We start from the raw sequence: 17,428 nt of genomic DNA on the forward strand, positions 1-17,428 counted from the left end.
TAAAACGTCTCCACTCTGGCAAACTTTTTATCTTCTCCCTCCAGATCAGGGGGAGCAGTTGGAGAGAGCGAAGGAGGAAAGGACCCGTGAGATCACAGACCAAAGACTAGGACTTGGGAGAGCGGCCAGCTATTACTCCTTTAATGGCTTTAGCTTGTCCGGTTCGTGTGTTGGATTTTATTTATCTACTGATTCTATATTCACAGTACTGTGGTTCTAAGCAGAATGGTGGGGTTCTAGGAGTATTTAAGAGGAAAAAGGTTTTTTAAAATCAGATGGAAGCACAGGCATAAGGCAGGGGGCAGCCAGTACTGAGGACAGAGGTCAAGAGAATGCTTATAACCGTTAACAATGCATACGTGGATCTTCTGCAGATAATTGATTAATTTCATGTAGGGGAAAACCTAAGTATGACAAAGATGACTATTTTAATATCACAGAAGGAAGACGGGCAAACAGAGTTAAAGTAATAAAAGTGCAGCTGTGTGCATAGCTTAAGCTTTACAGCAAATTTGTTCATTCATGGTACTGTCCACTGTGTATTAATATTTCCATAAATACCCTGTAAATAAGATTACCAGCAGAAACTGAAACAATTCTTTTTATGCAAACGTTAAAGAATGTCTGCAGAATAAGAATTTTGTAATTCAATGAAAATATTCGTGCAAGAAGCTCAATCTTATGAATTATACGCATTTAGTCATGGAACAGAAATACTATTGTGTGACCTATGTGTCAAAATACAAACTGAATTGTGCAGCTGGAAGCTGAACACTTGAATACCAGCCACTGAATACTAAAAAGGAATTGCTTGTAAACAACCAGCAAACCAAGAAACAATCTATGAATAATTTCAAATAACTCATGCAATTGAGAAGTCAGTAAGCAGTTCAAAGAAAATTTGTCGATAGAAGAACTTACATAGAAAATGATATTTTAAAATTGCTACAAATTATTCATGTAGCTATCACAAGAACATTTATGATTCATCGTGAAGAGACATAATTAATTATACCCGGGGTTGAAAAGGCATTTTCTTTCTTGTATTATATTCTGTAACTGATCAAGAGTATGAGGATAATATTTTTAGTTCTCATTCTGCTGATCCTCAAAGCAAAAACCATTAGCAAGTGATGGAAGCAAGATGATGACATTTGATGGCTGAGTAGTCTGATTCACTCTCACCAAGTTTGAGCAAAATCTGACGTCAATGAATCTGTGCTTGAATGTATTACTGTCATTATTCAATTTAATTTTCCTTGATGGTCATACCAGATAATAATTTCATTCTCTTGATTTGCAGAAGAGCAGTGACACCTTCAATTCAATGCAGGACAATCCTCTTCAATCCTTTAAAAAAGTACCTGGTTTGCTACTAATGTCCAATTGGAAGAACAAGACCAAGACCAACATAAAAACCCTCTTAGAGCTGGATTCTCCAAGAATCCCTAAGAACTCTCTAAGAGCTGCAAGATAAGGATCCCAAGCTGGACGTGACATTGGAAAAAGAAGACTGGTGGCCTTTCTGCACTGATAAGTAAATTATTTGTTGGGTTTGCCACAGCACTGTATGAAGAGGCAGCAAGCAGCCGCCAAGAAGCCTCAGTCCCCCAGGTCCACAGCAGCACTTCCTGATGGAAACTTCAGGAGCCTTCCAGTTCATGAGGAAAACATTGGGTTGTGGGACACAAGGAAAGCTGGCTCTGTTCAACTGTGATGAGATCTACTCCAGAAGCAACAGGAAATACATTTTTAGAAGGGTCTCATGCTGAAGCAGAGAATTCCCAGAGGCACAGATCCTGTTAAAAGCATTAGGCTCCCTTGACCTCAGTAAGAAAATGGCAGGAGCCACCACTGCCACAGAGATTTCGCAACATGAAAGAACAATTTCATGGTTCTATTTCTCTTGTCAATTTTGAGTTTTGTTTACTTTATCAGTTCTTCTATTGGTAAAACAGAGAACAGTGACATCCTTTGTTTCACGCAGAAGCTTTTATTCCCTTCCTCTTGACCTGAAATTAGAGAACTACAGTAGATGGTCTGCGAGGCTCTAAGAAGATTGATAAACCACCATGTTTGATAAATCACAGAAAACAAAGCAGCAGAATGGGGGAACAATCTCCCTCACAAACAATTTGAGGGGTTTATTATTCTTCACTGCGTCAAGTGCCTTCATCCAATTGGGGTTCTACCACCTGTCTCTCCTAAAAGGTTTACAGCTCTCTGCTTGTTGCAGTGAACATCTCATCTCCACGGCTTTCCATAAGTTACACCATTTGGGGAAATGTTAACAACCATGAGACTTATAATACTTCCTGTATGTTTTACAAGCGGGTCTCAAACACTTGTACTCTTTCCTTCACATCAGGTACAAGACCTGATGAAGAACTTGGTTTGAGGAGTGACTTGATATCTGCAGAAAAGCAGCAGGGCAACCTAAGCAGACAATTACTTTTTGCTAAGTACTGCTTTCCTCTGTAACTGTACCTCTCCTGGCCCACATGAGATTCACTGGTACTAAGTGCTGTAGTAAGGGTAGATTACAGCTTACATTAGCGTATCAATGTGGTATAACGAAGCATTGAATCAAGACTAATGTCTTTGGAATTAAGAGAGAGAAGGTAACTGAAAAGGACAGGAGAGTGGTCACAAATATACTACGTGTTATGTGTGGAGTCCAACAATTTGGAACTGGCTCTGGCACGGTTGTCTAGTCAAGATTAATCACATTTCTGCCAGCACTTAGCCAAGCTTCTGTGATGTCCCTTCCCTGGACACTCTCTTCTCCTGTTTGGGTCGCGAGTCAAAGGCAGTCCCAGGACAACAAACACCTCCTTTGGAGCTTTATTTAAACAAACAGAGAGCTCCTCCTGAAGAAATGCCAGTGCAATAATGACATCCAAACCATTTTTCAACATTTCACGACGTGTTTAAGAAGAGATGCTGTCAGGCTGAAAAGCTCAGCCAGCTGGCCGTTAGGAACCAGCCACACTTCTTGAGGTGACTGATTTAACTCTCCCCTTTGTATTTCTTGCCCTGCATCTCCTTAGGATGAAGCTGCAGTGTAACTCTCTCACATCCCTGAGCTGCAGAGGCTGGGCAAAGTTTGCCCGGGACACCTTGGGGCTCTCCCAGCCCAGGCTGGGGGGCAGGCGAGGAAGCTCCCAGCCTCATCCTCCTAATACACGAAGGAACTTTGCTGTCAGGAGGATACTACGTTGCACATCACATTTTTTGGTCCTCACAGAAAATGTATCTTTAAAAAAAATTTTTTTAAAACATTACTTTTTAAAAGGAACTGTAACATCACCAGGAAAATCAAGGAATTAAAACTCAGTTCCCACAGAGCTTTACAATGGTCACTTGACTCTATCCTAGAGACTAACAACTTTATTACCCCTTCTCTCACTAACATACCCCTAACCTATCCCAGCTCCGTAGCTACATTTTTCTCCAACAGATGGTCTAAGTAATTAACATAATTTTGCTAAATTCAGGGGAAGTGTTCTCAACATGTATTTATTTAGTTTTGAAGGCTGATGCTTCTATTTGAGACATGAGAAACCACATTTGCATATTTAGAAGGTTACCTCCCCCAACACTATCAATAGGCCTAATAAAAGATGCAACCTACTTTCCCTGTCAACCCTTGCCCAAGAAACTGCCACCACTAGATGTATTTCCATACAGCTCTTCCCACTGAATCTGCTTATGCGCCTCTTTGCCGGCCTGTGTTCCTATTTCAGTTGGTAAAGAACGAAACACTAAAGGCAACAGCTTTCCCCCTGAAGCATACTGAGGCATTCGCTTGCTGCAGCGTTTGTAATTGCTGCCAGTAAAGGCAGGGTCGTGTCTTCCTTTTCTTAGACCAAGTTCTCAGAGGGGGACGAGATCAGTAGGAGCGGAGCTTGCGCTCAGGAGCAAGAGCACTTGCTTTCAAGTCCTCTGTACAGTATTTATAAAGTATCGATGGGAGCAGTAGGTGGCAGCTGGTTAACATCCTGCAACATCACTACAGAACGATTTTGACCAGAAGTTAAAGAGAGCCTCATAATTAATTGAGGCTGCAAGAGGAATGCAGGCAGACTGACTAATTACCCTGGATACTCTGGCTAAGGTGCTTGCTGTTGTAACACGTGTTAGGGGATCTCAAGTGTTCACAAGCAGCCAGGATCTCTGTTCTGTGTCTCCACTAAAGATGCATTTCTAAATACCTAGCACGGCTTCCTCAGCCAGAGCCCTCACTCTGTTGTACTGCAACAGCCATCCTTTTCCCTTCCCTGGCACAGCACAGCCTTGTTCAGATCTGTGCTCTGCTGACAGCTGTAAGGATTCCCTGTGATCTACTGACGGCAGGAGAAACAAAATGTGCATATTGAGGCCAGCATAAAATAATACAGGAATTGCCACCTCAGCCCCCTAGCCCCCCGAATTGGACATTTACATGGGAACAAACAGAAAGTCATTCCTACACTGAGAACCTTGCGAGGTTCAGCAAAGTGAGCACAAGGCAAGCGGAGGGGGGATATAAAAAAACAGAGTAACTTTCAAACAGCATCATCCAAAACTCCTGCTAAGGGTACTTATGCAATAAATCAGCTTCTGATTTCTGCTTAGCTTCATGACCTTTTAAATCCATGAGTGGAAGGCTTTCTGGTTAGAAAAAAGTAAAATGAGGGATCAAGTTAAAAAGTTCACCTGGCAAAAACGCAAGAGGCTTAAAACCCACCAGCCTCATTTCTCTGGATTAATCTGCAGTACAAATGTGAGGATGCTAATGATTTATTTCTCACCCCTCTGCACCAACTCCCTCTTGGTCTCTTTAAGATGGAAAAAGGAATAATAATAAATGTATGTGTTCCTTTCATTAACAACTCTGAACTCTCATTTCTGACTTGGTATTAAAACATCAAAAACAAGCTCCCCAACCCCCATCACACCGGGTGATCAATGCTTCTTTACCACTTAGAGAAGATCTAAAGAGGCACCTAATACTTTTATTATGTTACAGTCACTGGCATAAATTCTTTTCAAAATGTAATAATCCCCTCCATGTGACACTTGACTCCCCAGTAGGTCCTTTTGCAGTCAGGTTAATAACCTTCATATTATGTAGGTAAAAGAAGATTAAAAGTGAATATATTGAATCCAAGTTTATAGTATGGTACCTCCTCCTTTTGTTTGGTTCCAGGCCCTGCTGGCCTTTATCTAGGACTTGACAAATCCATCCATCCCATTTGGCACTGCTGGCAAATGCTTCTTGGTTGAGCATTTGGGATCAAAGAGAGTCTTCTCATTTCCTTACACTGCAGTCTCACTTTAATTTGTCTTCCTAGTCCAGCATAAACAATAGCAAGAAAGCGAGAGAGAATAATTCATCTCCCTTAAGAAATTCAGCTCTAAAACATTTATTTCCAAGTACTGCATTTTATCCATATTGTCTTCAGAACAAAATACCGTATTTTCCAAACAAAATGCTGTGTCTTCAAACTTCAACAGGCTCCCAAACTCATCTGAACTCATAAAGTCCTCAACACAAGACGGAAAAGTGAGCTCTAAATACAGTTTTGTATTCCCAACAAAACATGGGTGTTTTCTCACTTCTGTGTTTCCTTCCTGAAAACAGCACCCAACAGATCTGCAACCACAGCCTGTTCTGCCAAAGTCAGGAAGCCCCCGGAGCAGCATCCTCCCCCAATGAACCAAAGCAGCAAAAATTCTCTTCAGGTATCAGCAAGGGAGGGCGCAGAAAATGCCCCCTTGCTCCCCTCCAGCAAGGCTAAGTGGCCCAGGTTGGTTGCCTGGCAAAACATACCCATCAACTCTTTGGTATTGCCTGTCCTCTTCAAGACTGGTCTGTAGAGAGGTTTTCGTGCTGACAACATGTGCAAAAACCAGATGCGGGCAAGAGCAACTGGGCTCATTCAGCATGGAGCAAGAGAAAAGAGGAGGTGGCTGGGGAAGAAGAAAAAATATGGGAAAACAGAAAAGAGCAGCAAGCCCTAAAATTCTGAAGTGCTTTAGCCCAACAAGAAGAGGATTCTACAAATAGCAGCATGAACCTGGTCAAAATCATGCAAAAGGAAAGCACGCTGCCTGACTCCACCTGCCACACATACCGCTACAAATCTCTCATGCCCAAAGGAAGCAGGACCCTTGTATTTCAGGGATTTGATCATGTTTCCAAAGTGAAATTCAGCTGAAAATAAACAAAGCCCCAAACACCCATGAAACACAGAGCTGTTCTGTGATATAAACTCAGGCTTGTCGTTCTCAACTTGACAGCAGTCACCAAGAACAAATCCCTGCTTTGAGTGGAGAATAGATGGCAGATGCAGCCAGGGAATCATTTCTGTTGGGTGCTGTCAAGAGTTTCAAGCTGGAGTAAGCAGAATCTATAATCCTTTTCTTCCATCCGTTCCAGTCAGGTCCTGGATTGACATGGATAGACTTTCAAGGAAGTTTTAAAAGAGATCTAGCCAAAAGGCAGAATTACAACTTCCTTATCCTGGTCACCTCCTCAGGTGACAGGCTGCAAGTTGACTCCAGTCCCTGAGAGGGACCAGACATGCACTGCTGTTTGCCAGAGGCACAACAGCGGGACTCCAATGGGCTGGGAAAAATCCAGCCGTACTTAGGTAGGGAACAAGGCTTTGCAAGAACCCTTCCTTTTCTGTTTTTCAGATGTTGAACAGAGTCAAAATCCTGTCACACTTCATCTTCTTCAAAACAAAGCAAGTTGGAAGGAGGAGAGGTTATTTAGCTAGGGTCTAAATCAAGCATAGTCACTTGTCATCATTCAGCACTGGCTCAGCACAGACAATACACACTTTGCACTGTAAGAAAAGCAAACGAGGGCACTCTTCCTGCCTCAGTGGATTTATATTCTAAGGCCATCAATCTCATCCTGACACTTGGTATGTGTGGCAATCAGCAGATGGATCACTGTCAAAGCACTGCATCCTTTATACCTTTCTTATACTGAAGAGAACACATCTATATTTGGTGAGTCCTTTCTTAAAAAAAAAAAAAAGCCAAAACATCTTGAATTTCAAACTTTTCTGAACAAAATGAGAGAGGAAAAAAAAAAAACCTAAAAACCATTCCAAGATAATCTCTCCTAGTGTTCAAATCACTCTACTTGAAAAGCAGCTTTGAAGAAGCCAGTGTTCAAAGAGTATTTGGAGCTAACAGAGCACAACTTATTAGGAACGAGGAGAGCTTGAAGCATTCTGATTCTCCCTTGGTAAGATCTGATGATGTGATTTGAATGTGATTGCCCCCAAAGTAGAAAGAGTAACCCCTCTGCAGGGCCTGCCACCAAGCACTCCTAGTTTGGGGGTTCTAGCTACAAGCGTATCTTCATTTTCTAGTAGAGGATCAGGTAAAGGGAAAGAAACTTTGCACTGGCATAGGCAGGGTAGTGACTTTCACGCGTCCAGCCTGTGTCATGCAATATTGCAGCCTCATATCTGATTGATACCCAACTGCTACATCAGTCCTGCCTGGCAGCTCACAACTGCAACAGCTTGCTGGCCACGCTATCACCAAGCCACCCTGCAGAAGCAAACTTCACACTGCTTGACCACTGATGAAGATGAGCCAAGGCCTTTGTCCAATACAGTCACAAGGATGAGAAGACCTGATTTTTTTTCCAAGCTCTTAGCTCTGTAATCATGCGCTGCTCCCACTGCACAGCAGAATGAGAGATGAAGGAAACGGGGCAGGGAATCTACCCCCAGGGAAGTTCTCTAAGTATTACTGGAAAGAAACCTGCCTCAAGTCCCACTGAAGGGCACTGGAGGAAGCAGACATCCATCCATACATGCAGCCACACTGCTACAGGTTTCACCAAAGCCTCCCTGATCTAACAGTCATAACACATAACTTTTAGATGCCCAGCCACAAACATCCGTCAATACTGGTGCTGGAAGAATTCAAACAAACTCCTGTTGTCTCTGAACACAAAGTCTCTTTTTCTATGGTTTGCGATTTTTTCCTCATCCTCTGGGAATCATCCAGGTGTAGCTAACAACTACACTAAATCAACATGGCTGCAAACACCACGCAATTTAATTCCTTGGTTTCCAAGGCATGACATCTGATGCCTTTATTTCACTAAGAAGAGAGCAGAAAAGGATAGCAGGGCAGCTAAAAGCAAAGCATCCTGCAGTTCCAGTGGATTTCCGACACTATTTACTCTTTGGTTAGATACCTAGTATGAAGGAAAGCCCAGATGAAAGGAAAGGATTGACACAGGTCTGAATGAAGTCCACTGGAAAGTCCAAAGCTCTGACTCTTCCTGCAAAACACTGGATTTACTCAGTGCACAGTTCCTCCTTTCTGTCATTTTTTTCATCCTATACACTGCTGCTGGGTCTGAAAAGAGTGCCTGAAGTTTCATGCCACTTCACACTAGCTGCCTTCAGCTGCAGTGAGTTGGGTTTGCTGCCTCCCAAGAGCACAAGTAGCATGGGTGCTGCCAGGCTCAGTGAGTGGAGAGGCTGGGGAGAGCAGCTGTTACCCCCCATCAGCATCTTTTGGAAGACGAGTCTGGCCTTCAGAGCCTCTGGGCAGCTGGCTGTGGTGAGCAGCCATATCAATGTGATTGCTGCTGTGACCTCTAGACAGCAGGACTTGCCAATTAAAAGGTAAAAGGAGAAATAGCCCAGCCCTGGCATGCTCCTCAGGGACATTCAGCATCCAAAGAGAAGAGACTTGTGGACCTCTGGTCCTTGCATGCAGAGGAAACACCTCCAGCTCTGCCTGAGCCCAGCTGAGGTGTGAACCAGAGGCAGTCATCAACCCAGCTGAGTTAAGCCTATGGCCTAGAAGCCTTAAAGAGAAGGTCTAAAACATGACATTCACATTCAAGTTGTGATTTCAGGTTTATACTTGGGCACATAAATACACACAGTGTCACTGGACTGCCACACACTGCATGGAGAGTGTAAAGGAGGGGAGCGAAGGGCCCACCACGCTGACCGGGATGCCCTCCACGCGGCCTCAAGCTCCAGCTCTGACGCAGAGCCCCATTGTGAACAAGCGATCTCGGGGGAAACATTCACATCCAAGCAAACATCCCTTTAAAAAATGAAATAAACAAAGCCCTTGCCTTTCTGAACAGACTGAACCAAAGTTAAAGCCCCAACAGCCAGTGTAGCAAATTCATCCTTTACCAACCATGGTGCCTAACGCAAGGGAATGTACTCTCTGAATGTCCCTGCAACAAATATGCACAGAGGATAAGCCTCCCTTCCACCTGAGGGTAACAAAAATACCTCCAACTCACCAAACTGTGACGGACACGCTAGAAGTCAGGGTGGCAAACCACAGCATTATGCATCAAAACGTGATTTATGGAAAATTGTGCATGCAAGCACACAGGTGAGGGGGAGAATCCAACTTCTCCCAATTGTGACAGGCATTAGCTCTTCTGCAAAATTCCCTGAAATCCCCAGAGGAAGGTATATGCAAGGCCAGTGAGACTACCCCAGGCCCCTGCCCTCCTTTTCATGAAAGCTTCTCATAGCAAAGACAGCCTTAAATGAGCATATGATGCAAAGTATAGGCTGGGTTTTCTGCTTGCTGACTTCAGTTTAACAGCCCTGTGACTCCATTTGCTTTGGTGCTGTCACTCCTGGTTTATGAGGGACGGGAAAAATATCAGGTCCCCTGGGTGCAACTCAGCCACCACACTGTGTTTTCCTGTAAAGTGGTTCAGTCATACTCTTTGAAAATAGCTACAGCCAAGAGTGATTTTATAAGCTTACAGGAAAAGTCTCTCAAGCAAGACACCAGGGCGTGGGTTGCAAAAGGTACAAAATACCATATATACCCCTTGGCCTAGGCGTGCTTTAGCAATCTCTGACTGCTGACATCTGTTAACTTCAGCAGACTTTATAATTCTGTTTTAAAAACAGAAAAATTCAAGTACTTACAACAGATAAAACCAAGCAAACAAGGAAACCACCCCAACAAGGAAGCCTACTCCATGCCCATTAAACCTGAAATCCTTTCAAACCTTCTCTAGCAGCTGCAAGCATCCTTCTCAAAGTTTCTGGACACCTCTTGGCTAGTTGTACAGCAACTAAACAGAAGCCTCTAAGGATGTCTGTCTCCTTCCTTACAGAAAGACAGACAGAGATTAGATTTGTCAAACATGGATAAGAAGTTAGCGGGGCCAATAAGGTTAGACATGCCAAGCAATTCAGCAAACAATTCTGGATAGTAGTAATAGATCTCTAGGCTAACTGAGTATGATAAAGGATGACTTTAACCCAATTACTTACAATGATTTTAGAGGTCTGGGAAGAGCTGAGCACTACAGAGTTGTAATCAATGAACGTGCATGAAATTGGGCAGGTTCCCTTCTTCACCCCATCCCCCAAAACCACAGAGCCTCAGGTTGAACAGATCTTGGGAAAAGAGCTCTGAATTTTTCTAAATTTTAAAACACTGACCAGGTCTTAGCAGCAGGGAAATCGAGACAGGTCTCAAAACTAATTTTTTTTCCTATTTCAGAAAATTATCTCTTCTCAAAGACTTCATGGTATTACATGAGATGGAAAACAGTAGAGACATATGCTTGGTCTGCACTCTTTCTGAAGAAAGCCTTTCCCCCCCCTACGAATAACACTGACTGGAACAACCAAAAGAAAATATTTGTCTTTGAGGAATGCTCCATTCCTTTCTCTCTAACCTATGAGCCAAAGACCCTGAGGCCATGTTTTGCTCAAGATGGTGCCTCCCTACTTTCTGCAGCTCTGCACCGTTGTTCCCTAAGAATGAAAGCCTCACCAGTCAGAGGCCAGCCGGAGGACTGCAGCTCACTTCACTTACACAGGCTTAAGACAAAGATCAAGGGGTTTGTGAAGCCAAGGCCATTTTCTTCAGATTCATAAAACTCTAGATGGGAGAAATATCCCGGTCTCCGAGCCACACACCACCACATGACATTTAATAATAGCAAAGACAACAACTGGAGGTTAGGCCTGAGAGTTTCTCAGTCAACTTGGCTTTGATGTACATGGCTTTAATAATAAACCCATTTGCTGTCCATGTTTTCACACCGAGGCCTTATCCAGAAGGCATACCAGCTCTTCTTTCTGGCTTTTCCAAAACATTTTTCATTTATGTCACAAAACAGATCAACCTGGGTTTTGTTTGGGTTTTTTTTTCCCCATTTAATTTAATTTGTGGTCCTGGCTTTTCATAGCACCAGAACATTTCCTTAATGCTTTGTTTAAGAGCATACGCGTATTCACACGTGCTTTAACAAACCATTCTGGACAGGGAAGTTTTGGGGGAAATTGCTTGGAGTGGTTCAAAAGAAATTAACACTGTTTTATTAATAAAACTTCTAAGACCATAAATACAGCTCCCAGCCATTTCTTTTTTTTACTTTTTAAAAACATTCTGTACCCTAGAAAAAGCCTGTAAGTTACTGCAAACTGGCAAACTCCCCACCCCAAGGATTATTTTGTGGAAAAGAGTATGAAAATATTTTTTATTGCAAGCATTCACAGCTATGATGTTCTCGAATTACACTCGAAGTCTAAGACAGAGCTAAGTGTCAACAGGATACACCAGCATGGTCTGTGCTGAACCAGCAAATTAAGGAAAGAGAATTTTCCTTCAAGACTGAGCACTCCCTTACAACTCCAGGATCATGGTGTCTTACGTGTATTTTCTCCTTTGGATGCTTTTATGAGTGTTACAGAGAGAGGGAGAGAGCTCTCAGAGACATCTGACTGCCCAGAAATCCATGCACTTCCACTTGTGCTGGACTCTGCAGGGTACAAGCACCGCACACTCGGTCCCTGTGTAACCAGGGAGGAGTGCCTGCTGGCAACACTGCTAACGAGCATCTCAGAGGCAGCTCTTTATTAGTAACAGCACAGCTCTGTGCAAATCTAAATGACTTCCAGGCTAAGCTAGCATGCAACAGTGGTAGGAAGCAAAATTCCTCCAAAACAGCTGTGATACACCCCAAGTAGAGCACTACAACTCCTTAGTGGGCATGGGTCACAGACTTGGCTCAGGATCACCAATACAAGGGAAGGAGAGCTTAAGAACCTAAGGACCTGCATTTGTTCGTAAAGGGTCTGTTAAAGGAAGTTTGGCTGGTAAGCAGGAGAGGAACAGACAATTTGGGATTGATGACATTAATTGATTTAGAAGTCTTTGTATTTCAAGGGTTTCATGGCCAGATATTCACCTACCACGTGGATGCTGGGCACAACTGATGAACTGGGAAAAGATCTAAGTGTGAAACAGCAACAGTTAAAAGAATTATCTAAGGATATACTACTCAGACGCGCAAATAATTCATTATCTCCAGGAGGAGGGGTGGGGTCTAAAAAATGGTGTGGGAAAGTAACCATGTGAAGTGATGAGTCAGCAAGCAATCGGTTAAAATATCTAGGTTTAGCTGTGAAGCACTGGCCCTCTGGAAATCATATCTGGAGCAGAGCCTAATACTCTCCAGCTGCTCCTTTCCACCCTAAACGCAGGGGCACCAACCTTAACCAGAAAGGCCAGGGCAGACACAGGAGAGTCTTCCTGCTCGTTGAAAGATTAAACACGCCCTCCTATGAAAAACAGGCAAAACAAGGCGTGCAGCTACTCCTGGGCTCTTCTCCATTCCCTAATTCACCCCGTGATGTGCACACCACTTGCACTGGCTGGGAATCAGTGCAGCACCACAGTTACTTCTGTTCTTTAAACAAAGCTCCGCTGGCCTTGGGTGACTAGATGGTTAGAGCCGAGAAGCAGGCAGACGGGCTGTGCTCTGCAAGGGTTCAGAGCTGGCAGTCCCTCGAGGGACAGCGCACGTGAGCAGCATGCAAGGGTATAATGACAGACACTCCGAGGTGTATTTGGAAGACCCTAGAATGGCATGAATGGGGAAATTCACGGTAGGAACCAGAGGCGTGAAGGGCTCTCCTGCTCGGGCACCAACAGGCTGCAGAGAGTCCTGCTCGGGGGACAAAGGGCAGCGAAAGCCATGCTGGCCTGCTCTGTCCAAGCCGTCAGGACCACAAACCCTGCCGGCCACATTTCCAGACAGTGCCAGCTAACAGGAAAGTACAACCGATCTAAGCTGTCAGAAGCGGTTTGGTAATTAGCACAGGCAAAAGTCATCTTTGGGCATGGAGGCAGCTTAACATGAAACATTAAATAAAGCTGATCTCCATCAAAGCGCTGAATTTGTTCAGCCAGCCACAAGCAGGAATAAAGAGAACAGTCTCCAAAGAAATTAATCTGCTTCTAACCCTGCTTATTGTCAATTACAGCATTTGGTGGCTGACTCAACAAGGGGCTAAATACCGCTCTGCCCTAGCCCTGAGTTCCCACATAAGGTAGGAGATTATCTTTTTTGGCCCCTCACATTCAAACTTTGCTATCAGCTATTCCTGCTACAAGGACTGCATCCACAGGAGAAAACTATTTTCCTCCAAATCACAACAGCCTTTCTGAGGCTGTTTGGCCCTCTTCAATCAGCAGCTTCTCTTGCTGAAGTCTTCTTCAAGAGCTCGGGCTTGTTTGAAAGAAACTCAAACTGCAGCAAGCTCATACACAGAAAGGGAGATCTCAATTCTGCAAGAGTCAATTTGCAGCGCTGTGCCAATACCAGTAGGCTTCCCTTCCCTGCAATATCAGTTCTCACTGATCAGCATTCATACACAGTGTTAGTGCAGGGGAAGAGTCCGGTGGTTTGTGGGAAGGACTGGATCCTGTGCAAGACCATCTTTCAAGCCCTGCTTCACCACAGATTTCCCCAAGTTATTTGGATAAGTCACCTCTCTGGGTTTCCACTTCCCATGTGGGCATTAAAGCCCCTGCCCTACTTCAAGTAGGCTCACCAATCCCATCGCGTGTTGCGTGGCCAAGCCAAAAACCACAGTAGGCGAAGGAAGGTGGAAAGATGGAAGCTGGCCAAGCTGAACCTGACAGAAGAGCTCCCGCATGCAGGGATATGTTTTATCAGCGATGTCTTCCATTATTTACTCCTTGGTTGGTCTGTTTTTTTTCCCAAAACACCAGAATCACTAATAGTAAAGGCACATGAAAGCACAACTTCTACAGAGAGAGTGCAAGCCCAAACTTCTGGCCTGTAAGGTAAGGCACAAGTACTGCCTTGCTCCAGCTGATGCTGCTCGCTTTCAAACTTTTCTATTGATGCTCTTCCACTTGTAAGACACTCAAGTGATGATTAAAAATGCTTTTCACACACTATCAGTGTTTAGCTATGAAATTTATCTCCTGGGTTCTGCAATACACTGGCACCTGCTTTGTCCTGGGCAGAAGAGGAGAGACAGAGGCAAGATCGGGGCAAAAAAACACAAAGAAAAAGAAATCCTTAAACCTTCTTCTATACCTGAGAAAGAAAATCAACTCCATGCTATCTGCTGGTCTCACAAATTGTGAAAGCCCCAGAAAAGCTAATGGTAGAACATGGCATGAGCAAACAAAGAGATAAGACCAAACAAATGTTGTATTAGAGGGGTAAGAGGCTAAAGGGTGAACTGGACACAGATATCTCCCTTCCCCCTTAAAAAAAACCCTTTGTACCTCATACCAGAACAGAAGGTTCATTCTCCATCGTATACACTATGGAAAAAATTCAAACTAGCAGAGCAGCACATGCCCACTATTGCATTAGGGTGCAACTTTGCACCCCCCCCCACACACACAAAAAACACAGAAGAACTACCCAAAGACACATGATGGTGTAATGGCACCAAAGAAGACATAAGCAGGAAAGTAAGAGGAACTACCTTTACAAGAATTCCTTGTAGCTACCAGCCCCTGAAAAACTGGCTGAGATACTGCTTCTTATAGGAAAGCAGTGAAGAATGCCTTGGGCATATTCCTTTCGTGAAGGCTCAGAATAACTTTCTCATTTCACATGATGATTTACAGTGGACTTTAATCCCCTGCAAAGGAGCAGGCAGGGCTCTACACAGGATGGACACAGAAACTATGCAGACAAGACTGCTGTTGGGATAACATTTACTTTAACTCTAATTTTCTGGTGACACATAGAAGGGTTTGAAAATAATAAAGGTTGTCAAAATATTTTCCATAATAAACTCCTACACACGGCACATTTACAAGACCAGCACAGTTTCCTACCCAGCTGGTGCACTAGCTGCTGCTACCAAGAGATTCTCCGACCGCTAAGATGTCATCTCAGCTTGGGTGCGAGCTCGCCTTCCCACTACACGCTGAAGCATCTCCCCCTCCTCATCACTGACTCTTAGCATGCACAGTGCCTTACATTCTCCTAAGTGGTGGCTTTTGGGGAACAGAGGATTTCTCACCTAAGGGTAACTACTGATCTCAAAGGTATCTGCTGCCCCAAAACAATGCCAATGGGGAAAGCAATAGAGCTCTGTAGCACATAATGCCTCTGGGCAGGCTGGGGAACACAAAAATAAGTCACAACTCCCCTGTTTTACTTTACATTGCCGTGGGTACATATGTAGGATGCAAGGGTACAGTGGGGGGGGGGGGGAAATGTGTCCGTCCATTTTTTATAAACGTCAGAAACAAGACAGACAAAATAAATTTAAGAAGTACCCCCAATTTGAGAATGGCAGATTCATCCCCACCAGGCAAGCTATGCTTCCCATCCCTGGCTTTGGGATACAAGCTCTGGAAGAGAGATCTTGAGGTTCTTTATTTCAGACCTCCATTTAGTGCCCTAGTAAAGCTTCTTAAACACACGCCCCCCCCCCTTTTTTTTTTAATTGGAGATATAAAAAGAGAAACAAACAAAAAAGCCCTCAAAAAAACCACAACAGGGTGAGGCACCCATGCTCTCTGCCATAACAACATTCGCTAATTAAAACACAAAGCAGCCAGGGCTGCAGGATTAATGGACACGGTTTCCTCTTTTCAAGTCTCGCCCGCTGACAGATCGCCTCATTCCTTCCTTGCTCTTGAACCTCTCAGGAAAAAAAAAAAAAAAAAAAATCCAGTTTGCTTATCTTACAGTGTGGGGTTGCCATGGAAACCGCATCCCCCTGTGAGATGCTCTGTCATAACACTTCAGCACTGTATCAAAGGCTTAAAGACACAGCATCCTCTGCTCTGAGGGCTTCTGAGCCAGCCAGAATCTTCACAGATGAGCAGCTGTCAAACCTAGTGAGAGTCTGAAGTTGGGAGGGAGAGAGAGAGAGAAGCAACAGTGGAAGCATTCAGTTGCCCAGCTCTTTGCAAAAATCCACATCGCGCACTGGCAATTAATATTGCCCAACAAATACTTCAGTTTGGTGTAAGAGACATTTTGCTGTTTGGAGAACCTGCCTCCTGACAGGCTGTTGAAAGAAAGGGTGCTGGCACCAAAACATAACCCCATCACTCTACTGTGGGGTAGCACAAAGCACCTCTTTAGTCAGGGTTTTATGTCAGATTAGTCTTTGAGCCCTATTTTCTCAGTCCTTTAGGAAGAAAGGAGGGGGAAAAAGTAGCAAGCACAATAATTGCCCATAATGGGAACAGGCCTCCTATAGCCTGCTCCTTAATTACAGGGATGGCTTCCAGACTGTAATCACTAGGGGTCCAGATGGAAGTTCTCCAAGCTCTTTGAGGGACAGAATGTGTCAGTTATTAATTAAACATATGAGGCAATTAGCCTCAAAACTTCGTAGTAAATCACCACAGCTGTGTTACTTTCGCTTTTTTCTTTGGTGAGTGCAAGTCAAATGCACAGTGCATTTCCCAGGGGGGTCACAAGAACTGCAGCCAAAGAGCATTCCCAAACAAGACCTTTGTTGTTGGGTGGGAAAAAGTATCTGCAGAAAGCTTGTTTTCAGAAGTCAGCTACTTCACAGTCACATCCCTCACGAGATGACGATGGATTCTGTGTATGATAGCTGTTCACTGCTCAAGCCGTCTGGTGCGCAAAGCAGCTGAATTCTTCCTGCCGTCCCAAACAGCAGCCTGAGGTTGTTTTGGTACAACAAGAGGAGGAAACCATTCCTGTGGTTAACTTGACCCATATTCCAGCATCAGCTATCATCTGTAATTCACTGGTTTGCAGCTTGTTAAGACTTCTATCTTGGTAGACTCCAGCACATGTAGGACCCTGTTGTTCATTTGTCGCACATTTGAAAACGAGATGCTGTGTTGCATTCTCTGTCTATCTCCAAGTCCAGAAACCAGGCCAAAACCACTGTGGTTGTTACAACCCAGTTAGTGATTTAATCCAATATTTGTATTTGCAAGACAAAAACCTCTCTCGGTCACATCAAGATGGCCTGACGTCAGTGCACTGTTAGCTTGCGCTTTAGTCTGTGTTTTAGCCTGTGGTTCGGTGCCACAGTTGGAGATCTGTCATCTACAGAGACCTTGGTTTGTTTCCCTACATTTTCCTCACGTGTAGCTGACAAATGATGCAATAAATCATTATCAACAA

General features: G+C 44.0%; 1 long non-coding RNA gene across 1 annotated transcript in view; it reads right to left on the reverse strand.

Annotated features, from left to right (window-relative positions):
- Window positions 1–17,428, reverse strand: part of LOC311190683 — a 63,746-nt gene that overhangs the window by 10,980 nt on the left and 35,338 nt on the right. The gene's annotated exons all lie outside the window — the stretch shown is intronic.

The sequence above is a fragment of the Gallinula chloropus genome, assembly GCF_964237585.1.
Source record: "Gallinula chloropus genome assembly, chromosome: 4".
NCBI lineage: Eukaryota > Metazoa > Chordata > Aves > Gruiformes > Rallidae > Gallinula > Gallinula chloropus.